General features: G+C 46.1%; 1 non-coding gene across 1 annotated transcript; it reads left to right on the plus strand.

Moving 5' to 3' along the window:
* Positions 1 to 7,627: 7,627 nt before the first annotated feature.
* Trnak-cuu (transfer RNA lysine (anticodon CUU)) lies at positions 7,628 to 7,700 on the plus strand. The gene has a single exon. It is a non-coding gene; the product is annotated as a tRNA-Lys (tRNA).
* The last annotated feature ends 11,778 nt before the right edge of the window (positions 7,701 to 19,478 follow it).

The following is a 19,478-nucleotide window of genomic DNA, read 5'->3' on the forward strand; positions in this document are numbered from 1 at the left end:
GATGCTCTTGAGCTTGAAACACACACAACAAGACCGGTGTTAACTAGCGAAATGGTCGGCAGAGTGCCGACACCGCGAGTTTTGACTGGCACTTGCACATCTAAAACAACGTCGGAAAGTAACTCGTTCGGCTTTTGAGTCACATAAAGTATGTGTGTTAACTTTGACGCCACTAGCTCTGCATGTTGTCATGCAATTTCTTTACCTCTCAGAAATGATTATGACATAAAAGTGAAGTACGTGACGAGTGTGACGTTAGGAAAACATTAGGCAGCATGGAGACATTCTGTATGGGACCACCCAACCCAGACGAGTACTGTGTGACGTGCTACCCGGCAGGTATTCACGGAGATAGCCGGCTAGCTCAGTCGGTAGAGCGTCAGACTTTTAATCCCAGGGTCGGGGGTTCGAGCCACACGCTGGGCGGAACGGATTTTTGTTCCGCTGCAGATGTAAATTACCGTTTTTCTGATTAACGAGATGTAATGGAAATAGCAACTTTAAACTTTGCCTACGTCTCTGTCAGTCGCAAGGAAACTGTATTTGAAGGGAAGGTGATTTTGTAGACATGTGTGAAAGACATGTCCTGAAATGCAAGTGTTGTTGTTTGGAGAGCACATCGGTTACGTGTCAGATGTGTAGCCAAGCAGCAATGGGTCGCCATAGCTGCAAATATTAGCCGGTAATATGAAGTGTTGTCAGCTGAAGTCTGATGATGCAGACGACTGTGAGGACGAAGTACCCAAAGAACCGCTAGGCCGCGCCTCTTTAGCTCAGTGGTAGAGTACAGCTCTAATAAACGAGGTGTCGTAAGTTCCATCCTCACAGGAGAAAGATGAATTTTGGAAATCAGTTGCGCGTCGTGGCCGTATAGCAAAGAGTATCTGTGATGACGAACAATTAGCGACCGGCGTTTTTTTAAGAATTACACTCAGATGTGATTAAGGCGAATGGCGCAGATAAAGCATTTGCCAAAGCGGTACAGCATAAAGTGGGACGAGGTAGTCTGAATTACATTTTATAGATGTATTTCTCACATATCTCAGAGCCTCTCGCGGTCGTTGTCGTCGTCGTCGTCGTCGTCGTTGTCGTCGCCGCCGCCGCTTCTGCATAAGTAGCAAATGGCCATCGTAGCAAATGCAGCGAGGGACGCCCTGCCTTCGATTCCGAATGCATAAAGTGCGTGGTCTTGTTTCTCATTCTATATTTGGTCGGTCTCGTAAGAGGTTGAATGTAACGAATGGGTGGGAAAGAGCAAGGGGCAGCGTCTGTGTAGAACGAAAACACAAATCCTCAGGGGTGTGAGCGTTTCGAGATAAGTCGTATACATGTTATAGTTGGTCGTCAGTGACCGTGTGGCCTAATGGAACAGTCTGCCTGCAGCGGCCGTGGCGTGCGGTTGTCTGTGCTCAGCGCTGTGGCTGGCTTGTTTACTTCTGCGGGGTAAGTCGCTCGCTAGCAGCGATTATTCTTCCGTGTGAGGAATGATGTTGATGAATCAGTGATGACACAAGCTATGAGGATAGATACTTTGAAGTTAACTTTCGATAATTCATTTGCACGACCAACCTCTTTCAAAATCGAGGATTTCATCGAAGACGTGACGAAAATTGGAATCGATCAGATTATTGGTATACATTTGTCGATTTTGTCTAGCATAGTTTATATCAAGATGAGAGATGCCGATTTTTGTGACAAAATAGTTGACTCCTTCAGTTCCGGTTTGAAGTTTAAGCATAGTGATGGCAATGTGGGTGTAGTTACTGTTTCGCACGCAGGGCTTGGACTTCGAACAATTCGCATTTTTGAACTACCCTTTGAGGTACCAGCCGATCAGATAAATGTTGCGATATCGCCATATGGCAAAGTTTTGAGTAACTTTGCTGAACGTTGGTCTCCGGATCATAAATATCCGGTGTTGAATGGCGTAAGGCAGCTTAAAGTAGACTTGCAACGACATATTCCGTCGTACGTCACGGTTTGTGGGTACCGTGCTTTCGTAATGTATGATGGCCAACCTAGGACATGTGCTAGATGTAACTCGACGGGACATGTGCGTGCGGAATGTTTACAGCGTCGTGTTGTTCAACTTCCAACCGGAGAGAGTGTTCGCCCTCCCGCAATGTCAACATTACCGGCATCGTACGTGTCGGTTGCTCGTGGTGAGCCGGCAATACAACCGATTCGTGATCCACCTGCCGGACCCAGTCTCGCAGTTAATGCAGCATCACTGGACACTCCAGTCACGTCCGGGATGGCTGTTTCTGAAACCCATGACACTAACAGGACCAGTGATATGTGGTAGAACAACCCATACAGGGTGCTGAGTTAACGGAGGTGTCCCTGGCTCCTGCTACCATGTCCGAACAAGTGACTGAAACGATGCCGAACTCTGACGCAGTAATACGCGGTAATAGATCTCCGAAGAAAAATAAAAAACGGAGGATGGCTCATCAAGGTGCGGAAGATACAGCACCGAGCTTGCGGGGAAAGGCAAAATTAATCGGCCAGAATTTAAAAGAAGGACCAGCTGACGCTGTCGCCTCGACTTCGCGCTCACGTAACGCACCACGATCTGACAACACCGTGTCGGAGCCGCCCGCGACGTCCGACAGCAGACAAGATGAGGTGCCGATTCAGAACACTGAGCCACCGGATACGAATCCACCGTTTCCTGAACCAGTAGGCACCCTTTCCTCTCCTAATTGGGCAGACGAGTGTGAAACGAATAAAGAAGATGTAGAAATGCAGGAGGAGTCAACACCCGCGACTGGCTCCTTGCCCCCTCTCTCAGTAGTTGATGGAAGCAAAGTCCGCGTTGCCATGGCTACTCAAACGACCGAAACTGTCAGCGCCTCCAATTGACAGCTAGCTGACGTATCCTAACGTCTACTCCTTTCGTACGGAACATCAATGACCACCTTGCAGGCCTACAAGATCATGACTCTCAATATCAATAAGATACGTAGCGATTTGAATCTGAAAAACTTACAAGACTTGTTATACGCAGCTGACATAGATATAGCAATGCTTCAGGAAGTGAGTGATATCGAGTTAGACCACATAGCCGGGTATAACGCGTTCATAAACCCTGTCAACGGTTTCGAACTTGGAACAGCATTACTCTTAAAAGAAGGGATCATTGCCAATTGTGAGGAAAAACTTGTGACCGGCAGAGGGATAGCAGTAACTGTCAATAACATCAGACTGATTAATATTTACGCACCTTCTGGGTCCAGTAATAGGCAACGCCGTGCAGAATTTTTCCGCCACGAGATCCTTCCCCTCTTCGGGACCAACTACACTGATGTCATTTTTGGCGGAGATTTCAATTGTGTGCTTAGTCAAATAGATCAAACTCCGCACTTCAATCGGTGTGTTGAATTAGAACAGATCATTCAAGAACTCCGCTTAACTGACACCTGGACGTCCACGCACGGAATGGCAGTGGGTTTAACACATTTTACCAGTCATTCGGCAAGTAGGTTAGATAGAATTTACATATCGTGTAATTTAAAGCAACACCTGCTACCGACCGTAATATGGCCTACTGTATTTTCCGACCATGCTGCCTATATCTGTACCGTCAACATGAAACAACAGGAAACCTACCGGAGTCGAGGGTTATGGAAGTTCAACATTGCACATTTGCAAGATACTGCATGTCGAGAAGCCTTCCTGTCCACCTGGTCGGTATGTGAACGTGAATTCAATTCCTACAACTCCGCGATCGAGTGGTGGCTCCAATGCGCCAAACCTCAAATTAGGAAAACTTTAATGATTTACTCCCGTCAGAAAAATCAGTGGCACAAACGGACGATGGAATTTTATTTTCAGTGTCTTCGGGAGTTACATAAATTTGACGCGACCGATATCCGCAATTTTGCACAGATCAAAAGAATTCAGGCAAAAATATTAACGCTGCAACGGAAACAGTTGGAAGGTTTTCAAGTTCGGGCGCGAGTTCCTACGACGGTGCAAGAAGAAGAGGCTGCCATGTATCACATGTTACGTGAAAATCGACGAGGCCGTCGGAAAATCCTTACACAGATCCGAACCAGCACCGGTGCCATAGTTACTAAACAAAGTGCAATCTTGAGTGCGAATGAAGAGTACTATCGAGACCTGATGTCCAATAAAATAACAGTTGATACCGTGTTTGCGGCTTTTAACACAAATTTACACGGAGACTCGGGCCCACAGAGGCAAATCAGCTTATTACAGAGGTGACAGAAGATGAATTAACAGACATTATCCTACGGAGTCCGAAAAATAAATCTCCAGGTTCGGACGGCCTACCTGCAGAAGTATATCAAACCTTCTGGCCGCAGATGAAATCGAAGCTACTTGCAATATGTAACGAACTCATGAACCCATGTAACGTTATTCCGCAGGAATTTCGGCAGGGAATTGTTGTTTTACTGCCCAAGACCCCGTGCAGTGACAACCCAACAAACTTGAGACCTCTCACGTTGTTAAATAGTGATTATAAACTATTCACCCGTGTCCTCAGCCAACGGCTCAAAAATGTCATGTCCACAATCACAGGACAGTAACAAACGAGTGTTGGTAGAAATAGATCTATTTACCACACGCTCACGGATTACAGAGATGTGATAGCCGTAGCGGAGGCCTGCAAATTAAAATGCGCCCTCTTAATGATAGACTTTGAAAAAGCATTCGACAGAGTGAGCCACCGATTCCTTTTCCACGTCATGCGAGAATTGGGATTTCCGCACCAGTTCACGCGAGTAATCGACAATATGATCTGTAATAGTACTTCGCGAATCCGAATTAATGGTCGCCTCAGTGGTGCGATTGATATCGCGTGTTCGGTGAGGCAAGGCTGTCCGCTGTCGATGGCTCTCTTTGCCATCGCCATAGAACCTCTGCCTGCTACGCTAACTGAACGTTTGCAGGGATTGGAAATCAATAGACAGAAGATTGTGTGCCGTGCGTACGCAGATGATGTCGGCTTTCTTGTCGTGAACGCGCAAGAAGTGAGGTCCTCACTTGAAATACTTCAACGATATGCGGCGGCATCAGGGGGGAAGGTGAACTGGCAAAAATCTGGAATCATGAATGTCGGACGGGGAATACATTTCCCCAACCATGCCAGATTACGGGAACTTACCAGTATACAGTGCTTAGGACTTGAGTTTCGCCGGAAGATACAGAATACCATTGCTGTAAATTATAGAGATTTACTTCACAAGGTCAGGGCATGTGTACAACAGCATAGTATGAGGCAAGTGAATGCTCTCCAAAAAGTTGAACTGGTCAACACCTATATCGTCTCGAAGATCAACTATGTAGCCAAAGTGTTGCCTCTTCCCAGTGGCATTGCGAATAGAATGCTGTCCGCTCTTGGCCATTTCGTGACCAGAGGCAATATCTTCAAAGTTAAATTTGTTACGTTGACTCGGAAGGGCGGATTAAACCTCACTGATGTTCATAAGAAGGCACAGGCGCTCTATCTAAGCAGTATGTATAAGGTGTGGACAAAATCTCCACATTGTCTCACTGCTCACCTGCTCAACGAAATATCACCGGCGGACCTCAACCCCCCGATTGATGTACATCATATTCCACACGACCTTTACTATTTAAAATACTTCCTTTTGGAATATAGTTATGCTCGACAAAGAATTCCGGAGAAGGAAATAACGGTGGTGAAGCAATTGTATGATCGAGTCCAAATCCCGGAATAACATCGAAGAGAAATATCCAGCTCACAATTGGCGGGTCATTTGGGATAATATTCATTCACGACATTTACCGTCTCACGTGCGAGCGTCTTGGTATCTAACGGTGAACCGTAAAATAGCAACCAATGCCAGGCTCCATTCCATTCATCTGGCCGATTCACCCTTATGCAACATATGCCGGGTACAAGATAGCGAGGAACACAGAATTGTCTGCGAAACAGTGCGAGATGTTTGGACGGTCATAAGACAGTTGTTGGCAAGCATCACTAGAACATGCCCTGCCACCATAACGCCAGCCGACTTCCTCACTCCGGAGGTGGTGCCTTACCCGCAGACCAAACGAAATTCAGTAAACTGGCTTAAAGGTCACACAGTTTACTATCTTTTCAATGTGAACGAAACGAGTAAAGAAGACTTTCTTCTGTATCTAATGATACAGCACCACCGACTGCAGAAGACTAACAGCTATAAAGCTAATTTTGCTAACTTTTTAAGCCACACAATCATTTCACAGCCAATATAGGATGGAGTGCTTACAGCCCCTTTTCGACATGGTGGATCCCACTCTCCTATCGGCCACCCAGAGTGAAGACAAAAGACGTTAGTGCGGGGACGACTTTACGAGTGTGTCATCTTGATAATTCATCGGATTCAGAAAATAACAGCTCGTTTGATGTAGCGCGTTACGTCTCATTGGCGGATGCCTTCCACCAAACTGTATTTCCTAGTTTTTTTTTTTTTTTTTATGACAGAAGATACGATAGAGAGAACAAAGGTAGAAGAATTTTAATTTATTTTGTTCATCAATTATTAACATTGATTGAGGAGCGAGATGCAATCATGCGGTGAAAATGCACGGATCTCCCTATTCTCCTGCATAAATATGAAATGGACATAATTAATTTACTCTGCGTTTGGAAGCACCATTTCGTCTTCGGATTATTTTCTGTTATTCTGTTACCGGCGGCGGAGTGAAGCCGCAGTTTTTTCTTCATTTCGCAGAAGAGGTAGGGTGACATGGTGACAGTTACGGTGGGAGACATTGTGGCCAGGCCTCGGATTACACGACCCCTACCCACATTGCCTCTCCCTGATTGTTTACCGCATTTTACAAAACAGAAGAAAAAAATCGATAAGAACAAAAATTAAAAAAAAAATAAAAAAAGTGGCTACGATACCTGGCTCTCACCCAGGAGGCCCGGGTTTGATTCCCGGTACCGGAAGTACGCGTTTAAAAAAAAATAAAAAAGTGGTAAAGCACTGGTCTAGAAAACCAGGGATAGTTGTTATCTAAAAAAATTGGTTAAGGTGTAAAAAAAAAATAAAAAAAATTAAAAAAATGGATAAGGCATCGGTCTCCTAAACCGGGGATTGTGGGTTCGAGTAAAATTAAAAAAAAAAATAAAAAATATGGATAAGCGTCGGACTTCGGATCTGAAGATTAGAGGTTCGAATGCTGTCACGCTCGTGTTTTTCCAGTTCTGAAAAAGAAACATACCATTTTAATGTAGCAATTGAGCAATACGAAACCGTCTGAATGTTGCTGTTGAACATTTTTTGCTTGGAGATGCTCTTGAGCTTGAAACACACACAACAAGACCGGTGTTAACTAGCGAAATGGTCGGCAGAGTGCCGACACCGCCAGTTTTGACTGGCACTTGCACATCTAAAACAACGTCGGAAAGTAACTCGTTCGGCTTTTGAGTCACATAAAGTATGTGTGTTAATTTTGACGCCACTAGCTCTGCATGTTGTCATGCAATTTCTTTACCTCTCAGAAATGATTATGACATAAAAGTGAAGTACGTGACGAGTGTGACGTTAGGAAAACGTTAGGCAGCATGGAGAGATTCTGTATGGGACCACCCAACCCAAACGAGTACTGTGTAACGTGCTACCCGGCGGGTATTCAACGAGGTAGCCGGCTAGCTCAGTCGGTAGAGCGTCAGACTCTTAATCCTAGGGTCGTGGGTTCGAGCCACACGCTGGGCGGAACGGAATTTTGTTCCGCTGCAGATGTAAATTACCGTTTTTCTGATTAACGAGATGTAATGGAAATAGCAACTTTAAACTTTGCCTACGTCTCTGTCAGTCGCAAGGAAACTGTATTTGAAGGTGAAGGTGATTTTGTAGACACGTGTGAAAGACATGTTCTGAAATGCAAGTGTTGTTGTTTGGAGAGCACATCGGTTACGTGTCAGATGTGTAGCCAAGCAGTAATGGGTCGCCATAGCTGCAAATATTAGCCAGTAATATGAAGTGTTGTCAGCTGAAGTCTGATGATGCAGCCGACCGTAAGGACGAAGTATCCAAGAGAACCGCTAGGCCGCACCTCTTTAGCTCAGTGGTAGAGTACTGCTCTAATAAACCAGGTGTGGTAAGTTCCATCCTCACAGGAGAATGATGAATTTTGGAAATCAGTTGCGCGTCGTGGCCGTATAGCTAACAGTATCTGTGATGACGAAGAATTAGCGACCGGCGTTTTTTTAAGAATTACTCTCAGATGTGATTAAGGCGAATGGCGCAGATAAAGCATTTGCCAAAGCGGTACAGCATAAAGTGGGACGAGGCAGTCTGAATTACATTTTATAGATGTATTTCTCACATATCTCAGAGCCTGTCGTCGTCGTCGTCGTCGTCGTCGTCGTCGTCGTCGCTTCTGCAGAAGTAGCAAATGGCCATCGTAGCAAATGCGGCGAGGGACGCCCTGCCTTCGATTCCGAAAGCACAAAGTGTGTGGTCTTGTTTCTCAGTCTATATTTGGTCGGTCTAGTAAGAGGTTGAATGAAACGAATGGGTGGGAAAGAGCAAGGGGCAGCGGCTGTGTAGAACGAAAACACAAATCCTCAGGGGTGTGAGCGTTTCGAGATGAGTCGTATACATGATATAGTTGGTCGTCAGTGACCTTGTGGCCTAATGGATAAGCGTCGGACTCCGGATCTGAAGATTACAGTTTCGAATGCTGTCACGCTCATGTTTCTCCAGTTCTGAAAAAGAAACATACCGTTTTAATGTAGCAATTAAGCAGTACGAAAGCGTCTGAATGTTGCTGTTGACCATTTTTTGCTTGGAGATGCTCTTGAGCTTGAAACACACACAACAAGACCGGTGTTAACTAGCGAAATGGTCGGCAGAGTGCCGACACCGCGAGTTTTGACTGGCACTTGCACATCTAAAAGAACGTCGGAAAGTAACTCGTTCGGCTTTTGAGTCACATGAAGTATGTGTGTTAACTTTGACGCCACTAGCTCTGCATGTTGTCATGCAATTTCTTTACCTCTCAGAAGTGATTATGACATAAAAGTGAAGTACGTGACGAGTGTGACGTTAGAAAAACATTAGGGAGCATGGAGAGATTCTGTATGGGACCACCCAACCCAAACGAGTACTGTGTGACGTGCTACCCGGCATGTATACACCGAGGTAGCCGGCTAGCTCAGTCGGTAGAGCGTCAGACTCTCAATCCCAGGGTCGTGGGTTCGAGCCTCACGCTGGGCGGAACGGAATATTGTTCCGCTGCAGATGTATATTACCGTTTTTCTGATTAACGAGACGTAATTGAAATAGCAACTTTAAACTTTGCCTACGTCTCTGTCAGTCGCAAGGAAACTGTATTTGAAGGTAAAGGTGATTTTGTAGACACGTGTGAAAGACATGTTCTGAAATGCAAGTGTTGTTGTTTGGAGAGCACATCGGTTACGTGTCAGATGTGTAGCCAAGCAGCAATGGGTCGCCATAGCTGCAAAAATTAGCCGGTAATATGAAGTGTTGTCAGCTGAAGTCTGATGATGCAGACGACCGTAAGGACGAAGTACCCAAGAGTACCGCTAGGCCGCGCCTCTTTAGCTCAGTGGTAGAGTACTGCTCTAATAAACCAGGTGTCGTATGTTCCGTCCTCACAGGAGAATGACGAATTTTGGAAATCAGTTACGCGTCGTGGCCGTATAGCAAACAGTATCTGTGATGACGAACAATTAGCGACCGGCGTTTTTTTTAAGAATTACTCTCAGATGTGATTAAGGCGAATGGCGCATATAAAGAATTTGCCAAAGCGGTACAGCATAAAGTGGGACGAGGCAGTCTGAATTACATTTTATAGATGTATTTCTCACATATCTCAGAGCCTCTCGCGGTCGTCGTCGTCGTCGTCGCCGTCGACGTCGTCGTCGTCGTCGTCGCCGCCGCTTCTGCAGAAGTAGCAAATGGCCATCGTTGCAAATGCGGCGAGGGACGCCCTGCCTTCGATTCCGAATGCACACAGTGTGTGGTCTTGTTTCTCAGTCTATATTTGGTCGGTCTCGTAAGAGGTTGAATGTAACGAATGGGTGGGAAAGAGCAAGGCAGCGGCTGTGTAGAACGAAAACACAAATCCTCAGGGGTGTGAGCGTTTCGATTTGAGTCGTATACATGTTATAGTTGGTCGTCAGTGACCGTGTGACCTAATGGATAAGCCTCGGACTTCGGATCTGAAGATTACAGATTCGAATGCTGTGACGCTCGTGTTTTTCCAGTTCTGAAAAAGAAACATACCGTTTTAATGTAGCAATTAAGCAGTACGAAACCTTCTGAATGTTGCTGTTGACCATTTTTTGCTTGGAGATGCTCTTGAGCTTGAAACACACAACAAGACCGGTGTTAACTAGCGAAATGGTCGGCAGAGTGCCGACATCTACATCTACATCTACATCTACATCCGTACTCCGCAAGCCACCTGACGGTGTGTGGCGGAGGGTACCCTGAGTACCTCTATCGGTTCTCCCTTCTATTCCAGTCTCGTATTGTACGTGGAATGAAGGATTGTCGGTATGCTTCTGTGTGGGCTCTAATCTCTCTGATTTTATCCTCATGGTCTCTTCGCGAGATATACGTAGGAGGGAGCAATATACTGCTTGACTCTTCGGTGAAGGTATGTTCTCGAAACTTCAACAAAAGCCCGTACCGAGCTACTGAGCGTCTCTCCTGCAGAGTCTTCCACTGGAGTTTATCTATCATCTCCGTAACGCTTTCGCAATTACTAAATGATCCTGTAACGAAGCGCGCTGCTCTCCGTTGGATCTTCTCTATCTCTTCTATCAACCCTACCTGGTGCGGATCCCACACTGCTGAGCAGTATTCAAGCATTGGGCGAACAAGCGTACTGTAACCTACTTCCTTTGTTGTCGGATTGCATTTCCTTAGGATTCTTCCAATGAATCTCAGTCTGGCATCTGCTTTACCGACGATCAACTTTATATGATCATTCCATTTTAAATCACTCCTAATGCGTACTCCCAGATAATTTATGGAATTAACTGCTTCCAGTTGCTGACCTGCTATTTTGTAGCTAAATGATAAGGGACCTATCTTTCTATGTATTCGCATCACATTACACTTCGCTACATTGAGATTCAATTGCCATTCCGTGCACCATGCGTCAATTCGCTGCAGATCCTCCTGCATTTCAGTACAATTTTCCATTGTTGCAACCTCTCGATACACCACAGCATCATCTGCAAAAAGCCTCAGTGAACTTCCGATGTCATCCACCAGGTCATTTATGTATATTGTGAATAGCAACGGTCCTATGACACTCCCCTGCGGCACACCTGAAATCACTCTTACTTCGGAAGACTTCTCTCCATTGAGAATGACGTGCTGCGTTCTGTTATCTAGGAACTCCTCAATCCAATCACACAATTGATCTGATAGTCCGTATGCTCTTACTTTGTTCATTAAACGACTATGGGGAACTGTGTCAAACGCCTTGCGGAAGTCAAGAAACACGGCATCTACCTGTGAACCCGTGTCTAAGGCCCTCTGAGTCTCGTGGACGAATAGCGCGAGCTGGGTTTCACACGATCGTCTTTTTCGAAACCCATGCTGATTCCTACAGAGTAGATTTCTAGTCTCCAGAAAAGACATTATACTCGAACATAATACGTGTTCCAAAATTCTACAACTGATCGACGTTAGAGATATAGGTCTATAGTTCTGCACATCTGTTCGACGTCCCTTCTTGAGAACGGGGATGACCTGTGCCCTTTTCCAATCCTTTGGAACGCTTCGCTCTTCTAGAGACCTACAGTACACCGCTGCAAGAAGCGGGGCAAGTTCCTTCGCGTACTCTGTGTAAAATCGAACTGGTATCCCATCAGGACCAGCGGCCTATCCTCTTTTGAGCGATTTTAATTGTTTCTCTATCCCTCTGTCGTCTACTTCGATATCTACCATTTTGTCAACTGTGCGACAATCTAGAGAAGGAAGCACAGTGCAGTCTTCCTCTGTGAAACAGCTTTGGAAGAAGACATTTAGTAATTCGGCCTTTAGTCTGTCATCCTCTGTTTCAGTACCATTTTGGTCACAGAGTGTCTAGACATTTTGTTTTGATCCACCTACCGCTTTGACATATTACCAAAATTTCTTAGGATTTTCTGCCAAGTCAGTACATAGAACGTTACTTTCGAATTCATTGAAAGCCTCTCGCATAGCCCTCCTCACACTACATTTCGCTTCGCGTAATTTTTGTTTGTCTGCAAGGCTTTGGCTATGTTTATGTTTGCTGTGAAGTTCCCTTTGCTTCCGCAGCAGTTTTCTAACTCGGTTGTTGTACCACGGTGGCTCTTTTCCATCTCTTACGATCTTGCTTGGCACATACTCATCTAACGCATATTGTACCATGGTTTTGAACTTTGTCCACTGATCCTCAACACTATCTGCACTTGAGACAAAACTTTTGTGTTGAGCCGTCAGGTACTCTGTAATCTGCTTTTTGTCACTTTTGCTAAACAGAAAAATCTTCCTACCTTTTTTAATATTTCTATTTACGGCTGAAATCATCGACGCAGTAACCGCTTTATGATCGCTGATTCCCTGTTCTGCATTAACTGATTCAAATAGTTCGGGTCTGTTTGTCACCAGAAGGTCTAATATATTATCGCCACGAGTCGGTTTTCTGTTTAACTGCTCAAGGTAGTTTTCAGATAAAGCACTTAAAAATATTTCACTGGATTCTTTGTCCCTGCCACCCGTTATGAACGTTTGAGTCTCCCAGTCTATATCCGGCAAATTAAAATCTCCACCCAGAACTATAACATGGTGGGGAAATCTACTCGAAATATTTTCCAAATTATTCTTCAGGTGCTGAGCCACAACAGCTGCTGAGCCCGGGGGCCTATAGAGACATCCAATTACCATGTCTGAGCCTGCTTTAACCGTGACCTTCACCCAAATCATTTCACAATTCGAATCTCCGTCAATTTCCTTCGATACTATTGCACTTCTTATCGCTATAAACACGCCTCCCCCTTCACTGTCCAGCCTATCTCTGCGGTATACATTCCAATCAGAGTTTAGGATTTCATTACTGTTTACGTCTGGTTTCAGCCAACTTTCTGTTCCTAGTACTATATGGGCGTTGTGACCGTTTATTAATGAGAGCAGTTCTGGGACCTTTCTATAGACGCTTCTGCAGTTTACTATTAGCACATTAATATTGTTATTCCTTGTTGCATTTTGCCTACTCCTGCCTTGCCGCGTCTCAGGAGGCGTCTTGTCGGGCCTAGGGAGGGAATTCTCTAACCTAAAAAAACCCCATGTGCACTCCACACGTACTCCGCTACCCTCGTAGCCGCTTCCGGCGTGTAGTGCACGCCTGACCTATTCAGGGGGACCCTACATTTCTCCACCCGATAGCGGAGGTCGAGAAATTTGCACCCCAGCTCTCCGCAGAATCGTCTGAGCCTCTGGTTTAAGCCTTCCACTCGGCTCCAAACCAGAGGACCGCGATTGGTTCTCGGAACGATACTACAAATAGTTAGCTCTGATTCCACCCCGCGAGCGAGGCTTTCCACCTTCACCAACTCCGCCAACCGCCTGTACGAACTGAGGATGACCTCTGAACCCAGACGGCAAGAGTCATTGGTGCCGACATGAGCAACAATTTGCAGTCGGGTGCACCCAGTGCTCTCTATCGCCGCCGGTATGGCCTCCTCCACATCTCGGATGAGACCCCCCGGCAAGCAGACAGAGTGAACACTGGCCTTCTTCCCCGACCTTTCCGCTATTTCCCTAAGGGGCTCCATCACCCGCCTAACGTTGGAGCTCCCAATAACTAATAAACACCTCCCCCCGTGTGCCTGCTCGAACCTTGCTGAAGGAGCAGCCACATGTCCACTCACAGGCAGAGCGGGCGATGCCACACGGCCAGCCTCCACACTGACCCTCCGCCTCGTGCGCCGCGAACGCCGCTGAACCCGCCACTCCCCTTGGGGAGAGGGTGGCCCAACCGCGCCCGGTACCCGCGAAGATGTCTCGACAGCAGGGACAGTGTGTGAAGCATCTAACACCTGGGGTGCACCATGCGACGCACCAGACTCCCCACTGCCGCTACACTCCGAGGCAGCAGCCTGAAGACGGCTGACCGCGGCCATCAACACGCTCAGCTGTTCGCGAAGAGTGGCCAGCTCCTCCTGCGTCCGTACACAGCAGCCACACATCCTAGCCATCCTAAGAAATCAATTTACTATAGAGTGTTAATCAGCTTTTAACTAGACTACTAATTCACTAAAGGCGGTTGATTATTGACTAAACTGTGATTGCTAACCACTTCTTGTAGAAACAAGGAAAATAGCACTACCTGTCTCTGGACGGTATTGAAAACAAACACTAGCACTACGAGCACTATGGCTGACTAAAGGGACTCTCTGACTGTATTCGAAACACACACGAGATCTATGGAACACTTAATAGCACTCTACTATTAAAGCTTCCTAAAAGCAAAAACACGAAGAAGAAGAAGTGACAAGTAAGAAAAATACAGATAATACTTAAATTAAGGTAGCTCGCTGCACAGCAGACGTGAAGCAGACGGCGGTTAGGGCGACACTGACACTACTGCCACTATGGCTGACTAAAGGGACTCTCTCTGACTGTATTCAAAACAAACACTAGATCTATGGATCACTTAATATCACTCTACTATTAAAGCTTCCTAAAAGCAAAAACACGCAGAAGATGAAGTGACAAGTAAGAAAAATACAGATAATACTTAAATTAAGGTAGCTCGCTGCACAGCAGACGTGAAGCAGACGGCGGTTAGGGCGACACCGCGAGTTTTGACTGGCACTTGCACATCTAAAACAACGTCGGAAAGTAACTCGTTCGGCTTTTGAGTCACATGAAGTATGTGTGTTAACTTTGACGCCACTAGCTCTGCATGTTGTCATGCAATTTCTTTACCTCTCAGAAATGATTATGACATAAAAGTGAAGTACGTGACGAGTGTGACGTTAGAAAAACATTAGGGAGCATGGAGAGATTCTGTATGGGACCACCCAACCCAAACGAGTACTGTGTGACGTGCTACCCGGCATGTATACACCGAGGTAGCCGGCTAGCTCAGTCGGTAGAGCGTCAGACTCTTAATCCCAGGCTTGTGGGTTCGAGCCACACGCTGGGCGGAACGGAATTTTGTTCCGCTGCAGATGTAAATTACCGTTTTTCTGATTAACGAGATGTAATGGAAATAGCAACTTTAAACTTTGCCTACGTCTCTGTCAGTCGCAAGGAAACTGTATTTGAAGGTAAAGGTGATTTTGTAGACACGTGTGAAAGACATGTTCTGAAATGCAAGTGTTGTTGTTTGGAGAGCACATCGGTTACGTGTCAGATGTGTAGCCAAGCAGCAATGGGTCGCCATAGCTGCAAATATTAGCCGGTAATATGAAGTGTTGTCAGCTGAAGTCTGAAGATGCAGACGACCGTAAGGACGAAGTACCCAAGAGTACCAGAGGCCGCGCCTCTTTAGCTCAGTGGTAGAGTACAGCTCTAATAAACCAGGTGTCGTAAGTTCCATCCTCACAGGGGAATGATGAATTTTGGAAATCAGTTACGTGTCGTGGCCGTATAGCAAACAGTATCTGTGATGACGAACAATTAGCGACCGGCGTTTTTTTTAAGAATTACTCTCAGATGTGATTAAGGCGAATGGCGCATATAAAGAATTTGCCAAAGCGGTACAGCATAAAGTGGGACGAGGCAGTCTGAATTACATTTTATACATGTATTTCTCACATATCTCAGAGCCTCTCGCGGTCGTCGTCGTCGTCGTCGTCGTCGTCGTCGTCGTCGTCGTCGTCGCCGCCGCCGCCGCTTCTGCAGAAGTAGCAAATGGCCATCGTAGCAAATGCGGCGAGGGACGCCCTGCCTTCGATTCCGAATGCACAAAGTGTGTGGTCTTGTTTCTCAGTCTATATTTGGTCGGTCTCGTAAGAGGTTGAATGTAACGAATGGGTGGGAAAGAGCAAGGGCAGCGGCTGTGTAGAACGAAAACACAAATCCTCAGGGGTGTGAGCGTTTCGAGATGAGTCGTATATATGTTATAGTTAGTCGTCAGTGACCGTGTGGCCTATTGGATAAGCCTCGGGCTTCGGATCTGAAGATTACAGGTTCGAATGCTGTGACGCTCGTGTTTTTCCAGTTCTGAAATAGAAACATACCGTTTTAATGTAGCAATTGAGCAGTACGAAACCGTCTGAATGTTGCTGTTGACCTTTTTTTTGCTTGGAGATGCTCTTGAGCTTGAAACACACAACAAGACCGGTGTTAACTAGCGAAATGGTCGGCAGAGTGCCGACACCGCGAGTTTTGACTGGCACTTGCACATCTAAAACAACGTCGGAAAGTAACTCGTTCGGCTTTTGAGTCACATGAAGTATGTGTGTTAACTTTGACGTCCCTAGCTCTGCATGTTGTCATGCAATTTCTTTACCTCTCAGAAATGATTATGACATAAAAGTGAAGTACGTGACGAGTGTGAAGTTAGAAAAACATTAGGCAGCATGGAGAGATTCTGTATGGGAGCACCCAACCCAAACGAGTACTGTGTGACGTGCTACCCGGCATGTATACACCGAGGTAGCCGGCTAGCTCAGTCGGTGGAGCGTCAGACTCTTAATCCTAGGCTCGTGGGTTCGAGCCACACGCTGGGCGGAACGGAATTTTGTTCCGCTGCAGATGTAAATTACCGTTTTTCTGATTAACGAGATGTAATGGAAATAGCAACTTTAAACTTTGCCTACGTCTCTGTCAGTCGCAAGGAAACTGTATTTGAAGGTGAAGGTGATTTTGTAGACACGTGTGAAAGACATGTTCTGAAATGCAAGTGTTGTTGTTTGGAGAGCACATCGGTTACGTGTCAGATGTGTAGCCAAGCAGCAATGGGTCGCCATAGCTGCAAATATTAGCCGGTAATATGAGGTGTTGTCAGCTGAAGTCTGATGATGCAGACGACCGTAAGGACGAAGTACCCAAGAGTACCGCTAGGCCGCGCCTCTTTAGCTCAGTGGTAGAGTACTGCTGTAATAAACCAGGTGTCGTAAGTTCCATCCTCACAGGAGAATAATGAATTTTTAAAATCAGTTGCGCGTCGTTGCCGTATAGCAAACAGTATCTGTGATGACGAACAATTAGCGACCGGCGTTTTTTTAAGAATTACTCTCAGACGTGATTAAGGCGAATGGCGCAGATAAAGCGTTTGCCAAAGCGGTACAGCATAAAGTGGGACGAGGCAGTCTGAACTACATTTTGTAGATGTATTTCTCACTTATCTCAGAGCCTCTCGCGGTCGTCGCCGCCGCCGCCGCATCTGCAAAAGTTGCAAATGGCCATCGTAGCAAATGCGGCGAGGGACGCCCTGCCTTCGATTCCGAATGCACAAAGTGTGTGGTCTTGTTTCTCAGTCTATATTTGGTCGGTCTCGTAAGAGGCTGAATGTAACGAATGGGTGGGAAAGAGCAAGGGGCAGAGGCTGTGTAGAACGAAAACACAAATCCTCAGTGGTGTGAGCGTTTCGAGGTGAGTCGTATACATGTTATAGTTGGTCGTCAGTGACCGTGTGGTCTAATGGATAAGCCTCGGACTTCGGATCTGAAGGTTACAGGTTCGAATGCTGTGACGCTCGTGTTTTTCCAGTTCTGAAAAAGAAACATACCGTTTTAATGTAGCAATTAAGCAGTACCAAACAGTCTGAATGTTGCTGTTGACCATTTTTTGCTTGGAGATGCTCTTGAGCATGAAACACACACAACAAGACCGGTAGTAACTAGCGAAATGGTCGGCAGAGTGCCGACACCGCGAGTTTTGACTGGCACTTGCACATCTAAAACAACGTCGGAAAGTAACTCGTTCGGCTTTTGAGTCACATGAAGTATGTGTGTTAACTTTGACGCCACTAGCTCTGCATGTTGTCACGCAATTTCTTTACATCTCAGAAATGATTATGACATAAAAGTGAAGTACGTGACGAGTGTGACGTTAGAAAAACATTAGGGAGCATGGAGAGATTCTGTATGGGACCACCCCACCCAAACGAGTACTGTGTGACGTGCTACCCGGCATGTATACAACGAGGTAGCCGGCTAGCTCAGTCGGTAGAGCGTCAGTCTCTTAATCCCAGGGTCGTGGGTTCGAGCCACACGCTGGGCGGAACGGAAGTTTGTTCCGCTGCAGATGTAAATTACCTTTTTTCTGATTAACGAGATGTAATGGAAATAGCAACTTTAAACTTTGCCTACGTCTCTGTCAGTCGCAAGGAAACTGTATTTGAAGGTGAAGGTGCTTTTGTAGACACGTGTGAAAGACATGTTCCGAAATGTAAGTGTTGTTGTTTGGAGAGCACATCGGTTACGTGTCAGATGTGTAGCCAAGCAGCAATGGGTCGCCATAGCTGCAAATATTAGCCGGTAATATGAAGTGTTGTCAGCTGAAGTCTGATGATTCAGACGAGTACTGTGTGACGTGCTACCCGGCATGTATACACCGATGTAGCCGGCTAGCTCAGTCGGTAGAGCGTGAGACTCTTAATCCCAGTCTCGTGGGAATTTTGTTCCGCTGCAGATGTAAATTACCGTTTTTCTGATTAACGAGATGTAATGGAAATAGCAACTTTAAACTTTGCCTACGTCTCTGTCAGTCGCAAGGAAACTGTATTTTAAGGTGAAGGTGATTTTGTAGACACATGTGAAAGACATGCTCTGAAATGCAAGTGTTGTTGTTTGGAGAGCACATCGGTTACGTGTCAGATGTGTAGCCAAGGAGCAATGGGTCGCCATAGCTGCAAATATTAGCCGGTAATATGAAGTGTTGTCAGCTGAAGTCTGATGATGCAGACGACCGTAAGGACGAAGTACCCAAGAGTACCACTAGGCCGCGCCTCTTTAGCTCAGTGGTAGAGTACTGCTGTAATAAACCAGGTGTCGTAAGTTCCATCCTCAAAGGAGAATGATGAATTTTGGAAATCAGTTGCGCGTCGTTGCCGTATAGCAAACAGTATCTGTGATGACGAACAATTAGCGACCGGCGTTTTTTTAAGAATTACTCTCAGATGTGATTAAGGCGAATGGCGCAGATAAAGCATTTGCCAAAGCAGTACAGCATAAAGTGGGACGAGGCAGTCTGAATTACATTTTATAGATGTATTTCTCACATATCTCAGAGCCTCTCGCGGTCGTCGTCGTCGTCGTCGTTGTCGCCGCCGCCGCCGCTTCTGCAGAAGTAGCAAATGGCCATCGTAGCAAATGCGGCGAGGGACGCCCTGCCTTCGATTCCGAATGCACAAAGTGTGTGGTCTTGTTTCTCAGTCTATATTTGGTCGGTCTCGTAAGAGGTTGAATGTAACGAATGGGTGGGAAAGAGCAAGGGGCAGCGGCTGTGTAGAACGAAAACACAAATCCTCTGTGGTGTGAGCGTTTAGAGGTGAGTCGTATACATGTTATAGTTGGTCGTCAGTGACCG

This window comes from Schistocerca gregaria, chromosome 7 (assembly GCF_023897955.1).
Source record: "Schistocerca gregaria isolate iqSchGreg1 chromosome 7, iqSchGreg1.2, whole genome shotgun sequence".
In the NCBI taxonomy this organism is placed as follows: Eukaryota; Metazoa; Arthropoda; class Insecta; order Orthoptera; family Acrididae; genus Schistocerca; species Schistocerca gregaria.